Here is a 16,614-nt window from a genome sequence, read left to right on the forward strand (position 1 = left end):
TAAAGGTATATCACCTCTAACTGATCACTTGCTGCTGGAGGTTTGAAGAGGATTTTTGAAACACATCAGGAGACTTTCTGGGACATTTTGTCAAGACTTCAACAACACTTTAATCAACATTTATTCTGGAAATTCTCTAAGGATTTCACATAAAAAGAGCGAGTGCTGTGCAAATCTACCTTATAAGAGTCAACAAGAGAAAGGGAGTACATGGGCACCTTGCTAGGGATCCCCCTTGGTCTGCAGGAGGAATGGGAGCAGGACATGAGGCCAGGCAGAGCAGCACCAGCTGCTGCAGGAGAGGGACAGGAGGGGGAGGTGGACTTCTTCCCCACTGCAGGTACAGTATATCCCCCCTCCTCTGGACCTCTTCCACCAGGACCGCGAATGCTGCATCCAAGAACCTGTGCGCCCTCTCCCTCGGTCCCTGCCACTGTGCGTCAGCCAGCCCACTCCACACCTACAGTGGAAGTCGATGCGTCGAGCCCACATATACAGCTCCACAAAAATTCCTTCTAAACAGCGCTCGAGTGCTAAACCTGCAGGTGATTGTTTTAGCAGCTCCAGGCAAGTTCAATTAAGGTAATCAGCAATTAGGACCAAGATTGCATGCTAAAACCAGACTTTCAAACAGGCGTGTCTTATTGGCACCCATTTTCACCCTTTCACCAAAATAAAACCCCATGTACTTTTAAAAACAGTCAGGATGGTAGTGGGGCAGTGCAATTGTCTTTGAGATTGCTAGATTAAGGAGGGGAAAGGTTAGTGTTTCTGCTTCTGATTACAATCCAGTGAGCCCCTGCTGGAAAGTGAGTAGGTTTGGATGACAGGTGAAGACACAATACGGCTCAACATAAATGGGTTCCATGGTTGGATAGTCTGCTGATGCTCTCCTAGAGTTGCACATGAAGAATAGTCAAATAGCCAAAATGCTGGAAGGCTAACAGTGTTTGTAAAACCAATGGCCTCTATTTGAAGCCCCCTCCCCCCACCCCAATGGGCAGGTAAGGGTCAGTAAGGGTCACCATCTCGTCTGGTTTTGAATACCTCTTAATGTCTCTTTTACTTCTTTTGTTCTATCGCAGCCCTGCCTTCGATCTATTTTATTTCCTTTCCAGTTTGAAAAAGGGTTAAAGACCCGAAACGTCACTCTAATTTCTCTCCACAGATGTTGCCTGGCCTGCTAAGTTTTTCCAGCATTTTCTGTTGTTATTTCGGATTTCCAGCATCTGCAGTATTTTGCTATCGTACAAGGGCCAGGCGAACAGTTAAAATCCTAAAAAGAGGCTCATGTAAGTTTTAAAACTTTACTTTTCTTTGAACTTATTGTGGGCCATGAGGAGCAGGAGTGCTCCCCCAAGGTCCCCTAAGAAATACTTGGGCCTCCCCAGCCCCAGCATCCCCCGATCTTCGGAGAATCTTTAGCCCCAGCATCGCCACAATTTTTGGTTAAGAGGAAACCCCGGCATTTCCCCCTCTCTCGCGCGAAGCCAGGGAATTCCTTCTACCCACCAACTCCCCGGGTGCAACTCTGGAAATATTTATTCAAATGAGTTAAGATTTGACAGGGCCTCCACGTCCCGAACCTTGCCGGGTTCGTCGTCTGCTACGTGTCTCCCGCACACCCTTCCCGCCCATAAAAATCGAGGCCAATCAGTCAGCAAAATCCAGAGAAAATGTGAGTAAAAGTTCAATTATCATTTTTATAGTAAAGAACAATCCTTTTTTTAATTGTTCTGGATAAGATGAAAAGTTATTTTGCATAATTTGCTAAATCTAGCATTTGTTTGTTGGTATTCAATTGAGCAAACTTTGTCTGAAAGTTCACTTACCTTATGCTAATTTTCTGAATGCAGGGTGGTACTCGGTGCCGTTTCAATTGGCGATTCAGGAGTACAGTGCCAGGAACAACCAACCTCAAGTGTTCCCTCTGCCCATTAATGACTGCTGAGAAGCTGCAGCATTACTTGTACTGCCATTCTGAGCTATGTACATTTGTTCGTAGGCATGTGATAGTGGAGGGGAAGGGATAAAAGTTTGAAAATGAAATGAGCAAATCTAAAGTTAATCATTAATGGAAGATTCTTGGAACTGCATGTACAATAAGAAATTATCGAACTGGCAGCTTTTCCACTTCGTTACGTCTTGCTGCAGGCCTGCAGCCAAATGTCAAAGTCAAAGTTTGCCTGAGATTCAAATATACAGAACTCAAGGCCCAGGAAAGTTACATAGGGAAAATGTCAATACGGTATCAAAAATGTAGAGTAGTTAAAAATAATTTGATACAGCAGGTATAGCGAGAGTGCTGGATATCCATATCTGCTGCATTGCAGATGGTTGAAAGGGGATTCATTGTTGTGACCCCCTCAACACATCAAGTTCCTGATCTCAGCCATGCTGCTCTGAAACAGGGTGTGAGCAGATGAATGGATAACATGGTCCATTGAGTATCAAATTCTGGGCAGAAGGTACTTCAGTTTTCGAATCCTGGATGGGCTCCCTCAGCCTTTCATCCTTCCAACGTGGATAAAATGACTCGCCCGTCTTAGAACTTGTGGGACAAAAAGGAACCTGCAAGGACTGAGCAGTGCTTGCCATACTGCCTAATGGAGCCCAACTTCTACCTCTCAGTTGTACCTCCTTTACTCAATCCTCTCAAAGTAGTCAGGGAAAACTACAATCAAGAGTCATCCGTGGCTGCTCTTACTTCCTTACTGGCAGCTTGCTTCACAGTAGCAATGGCAGAAATGGCAAGTGCTGCCGGAAGAACAATGGCACAAGATTGGAAATAAAATATCCTTGAGCTGGTAGAAACAAGTTGCAGGAGCTGCCATGTATCTGATATTATTCTCACATTAAAGATTAACTGGTGACAACCCTAATATATCTAAAGAATGTGGCTGCAAAATTGCCTCTAAAGCTATTGTACAGTCTATTAAATATATTTTAAACCAGTTGTTTTCACTTCTAAAATGGGCAATAGGATGTGTGAGGTAGAAGAAGAAAGGAAGTAATAATGGAAGTTAAAAACAAATAACAAAAAAAAATCAATACACCTATTGCATGCAGCAAACTCGAAACATAAAGTAGACTAGGGAAATAGATGGTCTTCCACAGTTAATCTAACAAACCACGCAATACAACAGCATTATCTAATACTCTAACATGGTTGCTTTGGAAGAAGTGAATCGTCTAAAGACCACAACGTAACTTTTAATTTGATATGTGCCAGAAAGCATATTCCCTGTGTATTAGAATTGAACACCTGGCTGCTCAAATGGGTAATTAGTAGTTCCAGGTGTTCCCAGATTCAGTTCAAAGTACGACAAGATCAGTGAACCCCACCCACATTATCGTAATAAACTTTACAAGTGATAAAGTAGTGATGCGTACAGGATCTAGGGTTGCCAACTCTGGTTGGAAGCATTCCTGGATGTTTCATCACATGACCTCCTGCTTCCAGTCAAGCACCCTTTATTCCCCATCTCCAATATTTTCATAACTAATAAACAAAAGTGTTGAAACAAAATAAGCAAAACACATTTTTATAAAATACCCCGATGATTTTTCTCTTGGGTAGCTCGCAGCAATGTCCAAGAGATTAATCTTTAATTCCTGGATAATCCTGGAGGTTTGGCAACCCTAGCAGGATCCAGTCATCCATGCTTGCTGTAGCTCTGCTCTTCCAGTACTGTAAGACTCTGTTGCAGGATCTACCACCCCACCGCCCTTCCCACAGCAGGTTGGTTAGCACCAGCTGGTGCACCTCATTAGGGAGGTGAAGCACAGATCACCGAAAACACAACACAATGCCCATCTTTAGCTTGGCAGAAAGCTTAGGCTTATAAAAAGGATTTGAGAGACAAACAATCTATATTCCAGAACCAGATGTTTTAGAGTCCCAAATATCTTGTCTAAATAGTTTGATTGTAATATTATAAATTACTCTATTGGAAGTATCTTATAAATCAAACAGTGGAAAGGAGATGGGGAAGAGATGTGTAGATAAGCTACAAAAAAATGCAGGAACAGGGCGATAATAATGGGTGAATTTAATTACCCAGAGACGAAAAGCAGCACACAATTTAATTCTCCTCCTGTTGAAAAACATTGGCCTGTAATTTCCGTGAGGAGGCTTCCTGCGTGCAGATGCCTCCTATCGGGAAAAAATCTATGCCCTTACCAGAGAGTTCCAGAGGTCCGGACTCTTCCGATCCTGGGCCTCTCCTGGTGCGCGCGCGCAAAGGCCCAGGTATCCCAGGGGCGCAGGCAATTCGCAAGTGTCCCTAGGATCACGTGGGCCAGGCACGCCAATGGGAGAAGGGAACCCTCCTTCATACTTTTGACAGGTAGACCTGTCAAAAGTATGAATGGAGATCACTGAAAAAAGACATCAAAACATTAAAAAAAAAAATTAAATCACATTTTAAAAATGAGTTAAAATTATATTAAATTAAATATTAAACAAAAATGTAATTTTGAAAAAAACTTAGTTTTTTATGGGGCTAAAAATAAACTGACCTTTTTAAAAAATACTTTAAATTATAAATGAGTGAGAATTTTTTTTTTTTTTACTTTTTTAAACTCTTATGCTGGTAAAAGCAGGTCTTACGCCTGCTTTTACCAGGCATAAGATTTTTAAAGGTTTTCAGCGGGCGGAGGTTCTGCAGAAAGCGGAACTCTCCACCCACAGAGGCCCTTCTCCAGGGCAGGCGTCCGATCCGTCAAGAGAATTCTTGACAGATCGGAAGTGCCGGTTTTCAGCACATGCGCTGTGCATGCCTGAAACCGGCACTTGCGAGGTCCCTACGGATGTGTACACAGCTCGTACACGCCCGTAGGGATCGGAAATTATGGGCCAGTAACTTTTGGGAAACAGTTCAAGACTGGAGGTCACTGATATAAATACTTTATTCTGCAGACGTAGCACACCAATCGCTTCAGCCTCTTCCTATCCCACTGAATTAATTTCCTCATATCTTCACTCTCCCGCCCTCTTTGTCCAGTCTCTACTCTGTACATGCATGGCTCCTTTGACACTCTCTGTGAAGATGATTTCATATTCTCCAGCCCAAACCTTCTTTTCACAGTTCCTTTACACCTCCATTTTGCACCTCCTGGATAATGACCTGCTGTGGGATGGAAGTGCTGTTCTTGCTTGAACAGCAGCCCAAACAGTCACCATCCACCATCCTCCCCTGCTTGGCTGAAAGAATAAATTCCTTTAACTCTACTCACTTACTCCAGATAAAAGATGTTGCTATGGGAGACCTAGTTGTACTTGTGCTTTTGTAGACTATGTAGAACATTCTTTGTTTCAATACTACTTAGGTTCCCCTTGTTCACCTCTTCCTGTTACATTGATGAGAAATGTTGGTTTTTGCTTCCTGCTCTCACTGTGATCTTGAAAATATCCTTAACTATCCTTCCAATTTCCACCCATTCCTGACCTTTACATGGTCCATCTCGGATTCTTCACTTTCCTTCTCGACTTCTCTCTCTCTCTCTTGCCAGCACTGTGGGCCAACACCAGAAATGTCAACCTACCTCTGGGTTTCCATTGACATCTGTTCGAAGCCCACTGCCTCCATCAACTACCACACCACCTGCAAGGACTAATCCCTATCTTCCAGTTTCTCAGTCTTCACCACACTTACTGTTACAACTCCGCTTTGCATGCTAGTGATTCTTAAATATTCTCCATTTTTGTCACCTGAGGTTTCCCCTCCACAGTAGTCAACACGATCCTTGACCATATCCACATTTCCTGGGCCGCTGTTCTCACACGTTGCGTCCTCTCACAACAGAAAACCCTTTGTCCTCACCTTTCACTTTATCGGCTTCTGCAGTAGCCAGATAAACTTCTAACATGTTAGGCACCTATAACTTGATTACATTTCCAAGAACAGCTTTCCCTCCTCAGTGAGACCATTCCCTCCACAATACCTTTGTTCACTCTTCCATCACCCCAACTTTCAGCCACCCTTGTTCAGGCACTTTACCGTACAACCATAGCAGATGCAACACCTGTCTATTTACCTCCTCCTACACTAAAATACAGGATCCAAATATTCCTTCTGCGCAAGACAGCAATTTACATGAATGATCTCCTCTATAATGGTGAGGCCAAATGTAGAAAGGTAAATGCTTTGCTGAACAGCTCCAACTGCACAAAGGTGATGGAGCATAACTCCCATCTGCTTGCAGCAGAAGTGACAGACACTGTCCCAAATCTTGGAGATGGGGTCATTTAAATGGGAGTGTCTCCAAGAGCATATCAAAGATGAGTTAATGGCACAAATAACTACATATGGGTATGATCTTGTGGCCATTACAGAAACATGGCTGCAGGGTGACAATGCCTGGGAATTAAACATACCAGGTTATTTAACGATCAGGAAGGACAGGCAGGAAGGAAGGGGAGGTGGGGTGGCTATGTTAATAAAGGAAGGAATCACTGTAATACAGAGAAATGATATTGGGCCAAAAGATCAGGATAATGAAACAGTTTGGGTGGAGATAAGGAATAATAAGGGGAAAAAAAACACTAGTGGGCGTAGTCTATAGGCCTCCGAACAGTTGCAACTCGGTTGGACGGAGTATCAATCAGGAAATAGTTGAGGCTTGTAATAAGGGAACATCTATAATTATGGGGGATTTTAACTATCATATTAATTGGACAAATCAAATTGGGCAGGGCTGCCTTGAGGATGAGTTGTATTAGGGATGGGTTTCTTGAGCAGTATGTAACTGAACCGACCAGGGGGCAAGCAACCTTAGATCTGGTCCTGTGTAACGAGACAGGATTAATTAAAAATGTCCTAGTAAAGGATCCCCTTGGAATGAGTGACCATAACATGGTTGAATTCCATATTCAATTAGAGGGTGAGAAGGTTGGATCTCAAACAAGCGTGCTAAGCTTGAATAAAGGAGACTATGAAGGTATGAGAGCGGAATTGAGTAGAGTGGATTGGGAAAATAGATTAAAGGGTAAGACGATACATGATCAGTGGTGTACATTTAAGGAGTTATTTTACAACGTCCAAAAAATATATATTCCACTGAGAAGAAAAGGGTGTAAAAGAAAAGACAGCCATCCGTGGCTAAGTAAAGAAATTAAGGATAGTATTCGACTAAAAACAAGGGCATAGAAGGTAGCCAAATCTAGTGGGAGGATAGAGGATTGGGAAAACTTTAAAAGACAGCAAAAAATAACAAAAAGATTGATTAAGAAAGGAAAGATAGATTATGAAAGTAAATTAGCAAAAAATATAAAAACAGATAGTAAGAGTTTTTATAGTTATATAAAAAGAAAAAGGGTGGCTAAAGTAAATGTTGGTCCCTTAGAGGATGAGACCGGGAAATTAATGGTGGGAAATATGGAGATGGCAAAAACACAATGAATATTTTGTATCAGTCTTTACAGTAGAAGACACTAAGAATATCCCAACACTGGGCAAACAGGGGGCTATAGGGGGGGGGAGGAGCTAAACACGATCAAAATCACTAAGGAAGTGGTACTCGGTAAAATAATGGGATTCAAGGTGGATAAATCACCTGAACCTGATGGCTTACATCTTAAGGTCTTGAGGGAAGTGGCGGTAGGGATTGTGGCTGCATTAGTAATAATTTTCCAAAACTCCCTGGACTCAGCAAAGGTCCCGGCAGACTGGAAAACTGCTAATGTAACACCCTTATTTAAAAAGGGCAGTAGACAGAAGGCTGGAAACTATAGACCGGTTAGCCTAACATCTGTGGTAGGTAAAATTTTGGAGTCCATTATTAAGGAGACAGTAACAGAACATTTGGATAATCATCATTTAATAGGACAAAGTCAGCATGGTTTTATGAAGGGGAAGTCATGTTTGACAAATTTGCTGGAGTTCTTTGAGGAAGTAACATATAGGGTGGATAAAGGGGAACCAGTAGATGTAGTGTTTTTAGACTTCCAAAAGGCATTTGACAAGGTGCCACACAAAAGATTATTGCTTAAGATTAAAAAAATCACGGGATTGGGGGTAATATTCTGGCATGGATAGAGGATTGGCTATCTAACAGAAGGCAGAGAGTTGGGATAAATGGTTCATTCTCAGACTGGCAATCAGTAACTAGTGGTGTTCCGCAGGGGTCGGTGCTGGGTCCCCAACTCTTTACAATCTATATTAACGATTTGGAGGAGGGGACCGAGTGTAACATATCAAAGTTTGCAGATGATACTAAGATGGGAGGGAAAGTAGTGAGTGAGGAGGACATAAAAAACCTGCAAGGGGACATAGACAGGCTAAGTAAGTGGGCAGAGATTTGGCAGATGGAATACAATACTGGAAAGTGTGAGGTTATGCACTTTGGCAGGAAAAATCGTAGGGCAAGTTATTATCGTAATGGCAAGAAACTGGAAAGTACTGAAGTACAAAGGGATCTGGGGGTCCTGGTGCACAAAACTCAAAAGGTTAGTATGCAGGTGCAGCAAGTGATTAAGAAGGCCAATGGAATGTTGGCTTTCATTGCTAGGGGGATAGAATATAAAAATAGGGATGTATTGCTTCAGTTGTACAAGGTATTGGTGAGGCCGCACCTGGAATACTGCATACAGTCTGGTGTCCATACTTAAGAAAAGACATACTTGCTCTCGAGTCAGTACAAAGAAGGTTCACTCGGTTAATCCCGGGGATGAGGGGATGGACATATGAGGAGAGGTTGAGTAGATTGGGACTCTACTCATTGGAGTTCAGAAGAATGAGAGGCGATCTTATTGAAACATATAAGATTGTGAAGGGGTTGGATCGGGTGGATGCGGGGAGGATGTTCCCGACGATGGGTGAAACTAGAACTAGGGGGCATAGTCTTAGAATAAGGGGCTGCTCTTTCAAAACTGAGATGAGGAGGAACTACTTCACTCAGAGGGTGGTAGGTCCATGGAATATGCTGCCCCAAAAAGCTGTAGAAGCTACATCATTACGTAAATTTAAAACTGTGGTGTATGTGCCTTTAAGAGCCCCAGGTGTGCTGTAATGCCGGTAATTGCCACTCGGGCTATATAAGCCTGTATATTGTGTATATCCGTTAGAACCCCCCCCCAGACTTTGCTTAGTAAATACCTATGAACCAACTCCTGTCTTCAGTGTCTTTATCAACACACGGACACTACAGTGGCGACTAAGTGGAAACGGACTTCCCTGCAATTCGGCAGCACCTCAAGGACATCGATTCCTCGGGTGTCCAGAAGACTCAAGGAAGTGAGAGAAGCTGTGGTTTCACCAGCTGGCCAAGCTGGTGGCAGGTACTGCGCTAATCCTTCCTGGGTGTCAGGCTGGGGCTCCAGCAGCTGGCTCTACAGCTGAGACAGGCAGCGAAATCAGAGGCAAGCAATAACGGACTGGGAGGGAGCACTCGGGAGACGGCCGGCGCGGCAAGCAGGTCAGCGTTCAGACCTCCGGCGGGAACGAGTCTCCAACAGTAAATAAAAAGAGAACGGAAACCGCAGTAAACAGCGTTGTTATCGGCAGCAGCGGCGGGAAAGCGCGGGAAGCGCCATATCTCTGCTACAGAAAAGAAAAAAAACCGCGGGAAGCGCCATATCTTTTCTGAAATGCCTAAGTCTGGCAATATTGATGCTTTTGATAGCGAAATAGAGGATTGGACCACATACGTGGAAAGCGTAGAGGTATATTGCACTGCAAATGGAATAGAAGATGAAAAAAAAGCTTCAGTACTTCTGAACTTAATGGGCGCAAAGACATACGGGCTGTTACGAAATTTAATCACTCCAGCCAAACCAAAGGACAAGAATTTTAAAGAAATTGTTGATACCCTGCAGGAGCACTTAAACCCAACACCGCTGCTGATAGCGGAACGATTCAAGTTCTTCAAGAGAAATCAACACAAGAATGAAAGTAATGCTGATTACCTAAACGAATTAAGAAAGCTATCAAAGTACTGCCAATTCGGGGCAGGACTATCAGATTATCTTCGAGACAAATTCGTTTGCAGTCTCTTAAGTGAAGGAACACAAAAAAGACTGTTTTCTGAGAAAGATTTGACACTGGACAAGGCTTTCAGTGTGGCTGTATCATACGAAGCAGTAGCAAAAGGAGCTGCAGAAATACAACAAAAGACACAGGACTTCGGCACCCATGAAATGACACAGGGTTTCGAAAGATGTTATCGCTGCGGCAGATCCACCCATAACCAGAGGGACTGCTGGTTCAAGGACAAAGCATGCAGGCAATGCGGAAAGATTGGACACATTGCACGGGTATGCCGATCTGGACAAAATAAATCCACTGACAGAAAAAAAATCAATAAAGAAAAGTACAGGAAGGTACAAATGATGACGGACAGTAGCTCCGAAGACCAGAAGAGCGATAGCGACTTCGAAAACAAGAGACTAAGCTGTCTCAAATTACATAATGTACTTGCCAAAGATGATTACCAAACCATTTGGGTTACCCTCACAATAGCAGGGTCCCCAGTTAAAATGGAGCTAGATACAGGATCAGCTCTAACCGTAATAAATTGACGGGATTACGAGAGGCTATTTTCGCATATACCTCTAAAAGACACATCCATTATCTTAAAAACATATACGGGGCAGAAAGTATACCCCAAAGGAAAAATAAGGGTGCCTGTTGTATACAACAGCAAAGAAATACAAAAGTTGTATTTATACATTCTACAAGATGGTCGTCCACCGTTGTTGGGACGTGAATGGATCAGGAAGATACGTTTAGACTGGCACTCCATTCAGGCACTGACGGTGACCAGTAAGGAAAAAAAACAATGATGACATCATACCTGAACGATTAAAAGACATCTTGGCCAACGCCAATGAAGTGTTTCAAGAGAAACTAGGAACCTTGAAAGGCATCACTGCCTCAATAAAAGTGGAAGATGCAGCAATTCCCAAATTTTTTAAGGCAAGACCGGTGCCATACGCAATACGTCCAGCAGTCGAGGCAGAGCTGGAGAATTTGGAAAAAGCAGGCGTTTTATCCAAAATAGATTGGAGCGAATGGGCAACACCCATCGTTCCAGTCATGAAAAAAGCATTGAATAAAGATAAATCTGAAGAACAGAGAAAAATTCGCATCTGTGGTGACTTCAAGGTGACTGTAAACCCGGTCCTTCACACGATACAGTATCCTCTTCCGAGGATAGAAGATATTTTTGCCTCACTATCCGGAGGGAAACGTTTCACCAAAATTGACTTGGCACAGGCATATCTACAGATGGAGGTTGAGGAGGCCTCTAAAAAGTATCTCACGATAAACACACACAAAGGCCTGTACCAGTACAATCGACTGGTTTTCGGAGTAGCATCAGCTCCAGCTATCTGGCAGAGAGCTATGGAGCAAGTCCTGCAAGGGATTCCGGGGACTCAATGCTACCTAGACGACATCCTTGTAACAGGAGAAAACGACAACGAGCACCTTGCCAATTTGGAGCAGGTGCTCACTAGGCTGAAAGAACGGGGCCTACGAGCGAATCGCCCCAAGTGCGAATTTTTCCAAAATCAGATATCATATTGTGGCCACATAATTAATAATGAAGGGTTGCATTAGTCACCTGAAAAAATTGAAGCGGTTATAAAAGCCCCAGCACCTGAAAATGTTTCACAATTAAGGTCATTCCTGGGATTAATAAATTACTATCATAAATTTTTACCGAACTTATCAACTCTTCCACACCCTCTTAATGAACTTCTACAAACAGGAGTGATTTGGAAATGGAACAAAGACTGTAAACGTGCCTTCCATAAATGCAAAGATTTAATCACATCCGAAGAAGTTTTGGCTCATTACAACCCATCACTGCCAATCAGACTGGCGTGCGATGCATCCCCTTACGGCATAGGAGCAGTATTATCCCATAAATTCCCTGATGGCTCAGAACGGCCGATAGCTTTTGCGTCACGCTCATTGAACTCAGCTGAGCGTAACTATGCCCAAATCGACAGGGAAGCACTCAGCCTGGTATGGGGAGTGAAGAAATTCAACCATTACCTACACGGACAAAAATTTACCTTGTTGACTGACCATCAACCCCTCATCTCCATATTCAACCCTAAAAAAGGTGTTCCCATTATGACAGCGCAAAGGCTAGAGGTGGTCCCTTTTTCTAGGGGCACACCAATACAACATAGAATACAAAGGGTCAAAACAGCATGGGAATGCTGACGGTTTATCGCGCCTACCGTTGCCAACGGTAGAAGAGGCACCTACAGTAGACCCAGTAGAGATGTTCCACTCTACCATAGTGGAATGTCTACCAGTGACAAATTCTGCCATTGAAAGGGAGACGAGAAATGACCCGACTCGCTCACGGGTCTACGATTTAACGGTGAAGGGATGGCCAGCACATGGCGAACCACTGTTGCCAGCATTCTCGCAAAGAAGAGAACAGCTGTCAGTGTGCCGAGGAACCTTGATGTGTGGATCCAGAGTGGTGATTCCACCCAAACTCCAGGATAAAGTGCTAAAGGAGCTTCACGAGGGGCATCTGGGTGGAGTGAAAATGAAGAACCTAGCTAGGGCGTTTGTATGGTGGCCAGGTATCGATGGAGACATCGAAGAAATGACCAAGAGCTGCCTAGGATGCCAGAAGGTCCAAAACGCTCCACCACAAGCCCCTCTACATCCATGGGAGTGGCCCTCATCTCCCTGGCAAAGGGTGCACATCGGCTTTGCTGGTCCATTTATGGACTCAATGTTCTTAATCGCGGTTGATGCACACTCTAAGTGGCCGGAGGTAATAAAGATGTCCTCCACCACCACGGAAAAAACCATCACAGTATTGTGGTAAACCACTGTTATTGTATATTGTTACCTCTGGGTGGCGCTGTGTACCAAGGCATGCCTCAGCTGACTCCGCCCACATGACCAGGTATAAAGGTGGGGGTTTCGCCGACTCACTTCCTTCTTGGAACCAGCCACCCACGAGAGGCATGCTCTGTTCTCTAGTTAATAAAAGCCTTTTCATCACCTTCCTGATTCATCGTCTTTTATGGAGTAATTGATAAGCGTATCAAGTATTAAGGACCATATTTGCCAGGAATGGGCTGCCGGAACAGATCTGTTCTGATAATGGACCGCAATTTGTGTCCGAAGAATTCAGAAAGTTCTTAAAAAACAATGGGGTTAAGCACTACACATCCGCCCCATACCATCCCGCCACCAATGGATTGGCTGAAAGGTTTGTCCAGACCTTCAAGAAGGCCATAAAGGCCATGGGTAATGAAGACATAAAACTTCAGCACAAGGTGGATAACTTCTTATTCGCATACAGGAATGCAACACATATGGTTACCAACCAAACTCCCGCCATGATGTTCTTCAATAGAAACCTAAGATGCCGGCTGGATTTGGTCAAGCCCAACATCAGAAGGGACGTGGAGAACTGGCAGTTTCAAGGCATGAATGAAAGGCCAACTAGAACCTTCCAGATAGGTCAACAAGTTTTGGCCCGGGACTACCGTACCGAGAAATGGCAGCCTGGAACTATCTGCACACGACTAGGACCACTGATGTATACCGTGGACATCGGAGAAAGCATAATAAGGCGCCATGCTGACCAAATCATAAAGTCATCCGAAAAGGGACAACCTACACCACAACTCTATACATCGAACGATGAAGTAGAGATACCCATATCTACCTCCGATCCGGTGATACTGGAACCCGATGAACCCAACACTGGCATTCAAGCCGAATCAGCCTTGCCAGAAGAACCTACTACACCACCAGAAACTACTACACCCCCGAGGCGTTATCTGGACCGAGTCAGGAAGCCTCCTGAGAGACTAACTTATAATTAATTAACTACAGCAATGTATATTATTTTGCTTAGAACATGTAATTAATAATTACTTAAAATATGATGTACTGGTTAGCTAAAAGGGGAGGAATTGTGGTGTATGTGCTGTAATGCCGGTAATTGCCACTCGGGCTATAAGCCTGTATATTGTGTATATCCGTTAGAACCCCCCCCAGACTTTGCTTAGTAAATACCTATGAACCAACTCCTGTCTTCAGTGTCTTTATCAACACACGGACACTACAAAAACAGAAATAGACAGTTTCCTAGAAGTAAAGGGAATTAAGGGTTACGGGGAGCGGGCAGGAATTTGGACATGAGTCTAGGTTCGGATCGGTCATGGCCCTGTGGGTAGCAGAGCGGGCCCAGGGGCCGTGTAGCCTGATCCTGCTCCTATTTCGTGTGTCTAATTCTGTTAGTTTCAGGAGATAGTTCTGTGATAGAGATTGGCGGTTAGGATCAGATCAGCCATGATCCTATTGAATGGCGGAGCAGGCTCGAGGGGCCGATTGGCCTACTCCTGCTCCTATTTCTTATGTTCTTATTATGTTCTTATGCCTGCCCCAATCAGCTGGATGAAGTCGAAGCAGCACCCAGCCACTCCGACAGGGCGACCCGAGAGCCCTTCTTGGATTGAAGAAAAGTAGGAAAGAAGTTAATTTTCTGACCCCACGATAACAATTTTTGAGAATTTCTCACAGAAGCTTCTGGGGCTTTAGCAGTGCTCACCCCAGCTGTCAGCTGGCTTGAATTCTGCTGAGGATTTTTGAGGTTGGAATGGGTGGTATTTCCCAGGAAAGCCTGGGAACTCCTCAGACACTGCTGAATGGTGGGAGGGGTAAACAGACGAGCAGAAGATCTACTGTCTACCCCCAGCCAGAATTTAAAAGAAGCTGCAAATGGTAAAGAATCAGGCTCCACTCTAAATTCCTGGTGCTCTCCAGGCAGAAATCCTGTGTTTCACTCTACCCCACTACAAGAATTTCAGGTCTGGCAGCTCATCTTTCTGCTGGGCATTCTGCATCCCTCTAATGTGGGGTTGACGTGTCAGTGCATGGGAGTAGGGTTGATATTTCAGGTGTCTGGGGAAGGTCTACACCTGCAGTGTTGGCCTATATTTTCCCTATTCAGAAACCACTGCATTTTGCCATTTTTTTTTTTTTTTTTTTTATATACAGAGGCTCACAGACAGCGTTCCAGAGCCAAGTCACAGTTCAAAATGTGACGCGGGCAGGAGGAAGCAGCTGATTGGGTGAGTACGGTCAGGTGAGTATTTATACTATACTAGCTGGAGTGCCCGGCGGTGCCGAGGCTTTTTCGAGGGCATGTTGTTGTTGGAAGAGAGAGAGAGAGCGCGACGGGGGGGGAAGAGAGAGAGCGACGGCGGGGGAGGAGGGGAGGGGGGGGCGGGAGGGAGAGGGGGCGGAGGGAGAGGGGGGGCGGAGGGAGAGGGGGGGGCGGAGGGAGAGGGGGGGCGGAGGGAGAGGGGGGGCGGAGGGAGAGGGGGGGGCGGAGGGAGAGGGGGGGCGGGGGAGAGGGGGCGAGGGAGAGGGAGAGGGGGGTAGAGAGGGAGAGGGGGGGAGAGGGAGAGGGGGGGAGAGGGAGAGGGGGGGAGAGGGAGAGGGGGGGGAGAGGGAGAGGGGGGGGAGAGGGAGAGGGGGGGAGAGGGAGAGGGGGGGAGAGGGAGAGGGGGGCAGAGGGGGCGAGAGGGAGAGGGGGGCGAGAGGGAGCGAGAGGGAGAGGGGGGCGAGAGGGAGAGGGGGCGAGAGGGAGAGGGGGCGAGAGGGAGAGGGGGCGAGAGGGAGAGGGGGCGAGAGGGAGAGGGGGCGAGAGGGAGAGGGGGCGAGAGGGAGAGGGGGCGAGAGGGAGAGGGGGCGAGAGGGAGAGGGGGCGAGAGGGAGAGGGGGGAGAGGGAGAGGGGGGGAGAGGGGGGGGCGAGAGGGAGAGGGGGGCGAGAGGGAGAGGGGGGCGAGAGGGAGAGGGGGCGAGAGGGAGAGGGGGGCGAGAGGGAGAGGGGGCGAGAGGGAGAGGGGGCGAGAGGGAGAGGGGGCGAGAGGGAGAGGGGGCGAGAGGGAGAGGGGGCGAGAGGGAGAGGGGGCGAGAGGGAGAGGGGGCGAGAGGGAGAGGGGGCGAGAGGGAGAGGGGGCGAGAGGGAGAGGGGGCGAGAGGGAGAGGGGGGCGAGAGGGAGAGGGGGGAGAGGGAGAGGGGGGAGAGGGAGAGGGGGAGAGGGAGGGGGGGAGAGGGAGAGGGGAGAGGGAGAGAGGGGGGAGAGGGAGAGAGGGGAGGAGGGAGGGGAGGAGGAGGGGCGAGGGAGGAGGAGGGGCGAGGGGGAAGGAGAGGGGGAAGGAGAGGGAGAGGGGGGGGAGAGGGAGAGGGGGGGGAGAGGGGGGGAGAGGGAGAGGGGGGGAGAGGGAGAGGGGGGAGAGGGGGCGAGAGGGAGAGGGGGGCGAGAGGGAGAGGGGGCGAGAGGGAGAGGGGGGCGAGAGGGAGAGGGGGGCGAGAGGGAGAGGGGGCGAGAGGGAGAGGGGGCGAGAGGGAGAGGGGGCGAGAGGGAGAGGGGGCGAGAGGGAGAGGGGGCGAGAGGGAGAGGGGGCGAGAGGGAGAGGGAGAGGGGGCGAGAGGGAGAGGGGGCGAGAGGGAGAGGGGGGCGAGAGGGAGAGGGGGGCGAGAGGGAGAGGGGGCGAGAGGGAGAGGGGGGCGAGAGGGAGAGGGGGCGAGAGGGAGAGGGGGCGAGAGGGAGAGGGGGCGAGAGGGAGAGGGGGCGAGAGGGAGAGGGGGCGAGAGGGAGAGGGGGCGAGAGG

The 16,614-nt window shown here is 46.8% G+C and overlaps 1 protein-coding gene across 10 annotated transcripts in view; it reads right to left on the reverse strand.

Annotated features, from left to right (window-relative positions):
* The window catches only part of asxl2 (ASXL transcriptional regulator 2), a 291,236-nt gene that overhangs the window by 219,765 nt on the left and 54,857 nt on the right, over window positions 1-16,614 (reverse strand). Inside the window, exon 1 of one of the 10 annotated variants that reach the window (XM_085996931.1) lies at window positions 1,833-2,123. The exons of the other annotated variants lie outside the window; for them this stretch is intronic. The gene's annotated coding sequence lies outside the window, so the exon portion shown is untranslated. Of the gene's footprint in view, window positions 1-1,832; window positions 2,124-16,614 lie in introns of those variants that run through there. 10 annotated transcript variants of the gene reach the window in all.

Source organism: Somniosus microcephalus, chromosome 9 (assembly GCF_052327205.1).
Source record: "Somniosus microcephalus isolate GS21.2 chromosome 9, FLI_Smic_1.0, whole genome shotgun sequence".
In the NCBI taxonomy this organism is placed as follows: Eukaryota; Metazoa; Chordata; class Chondrichthyes; order Squaliformes; family Somniosidae; genus Somniosus; species Somniosus microcephalus.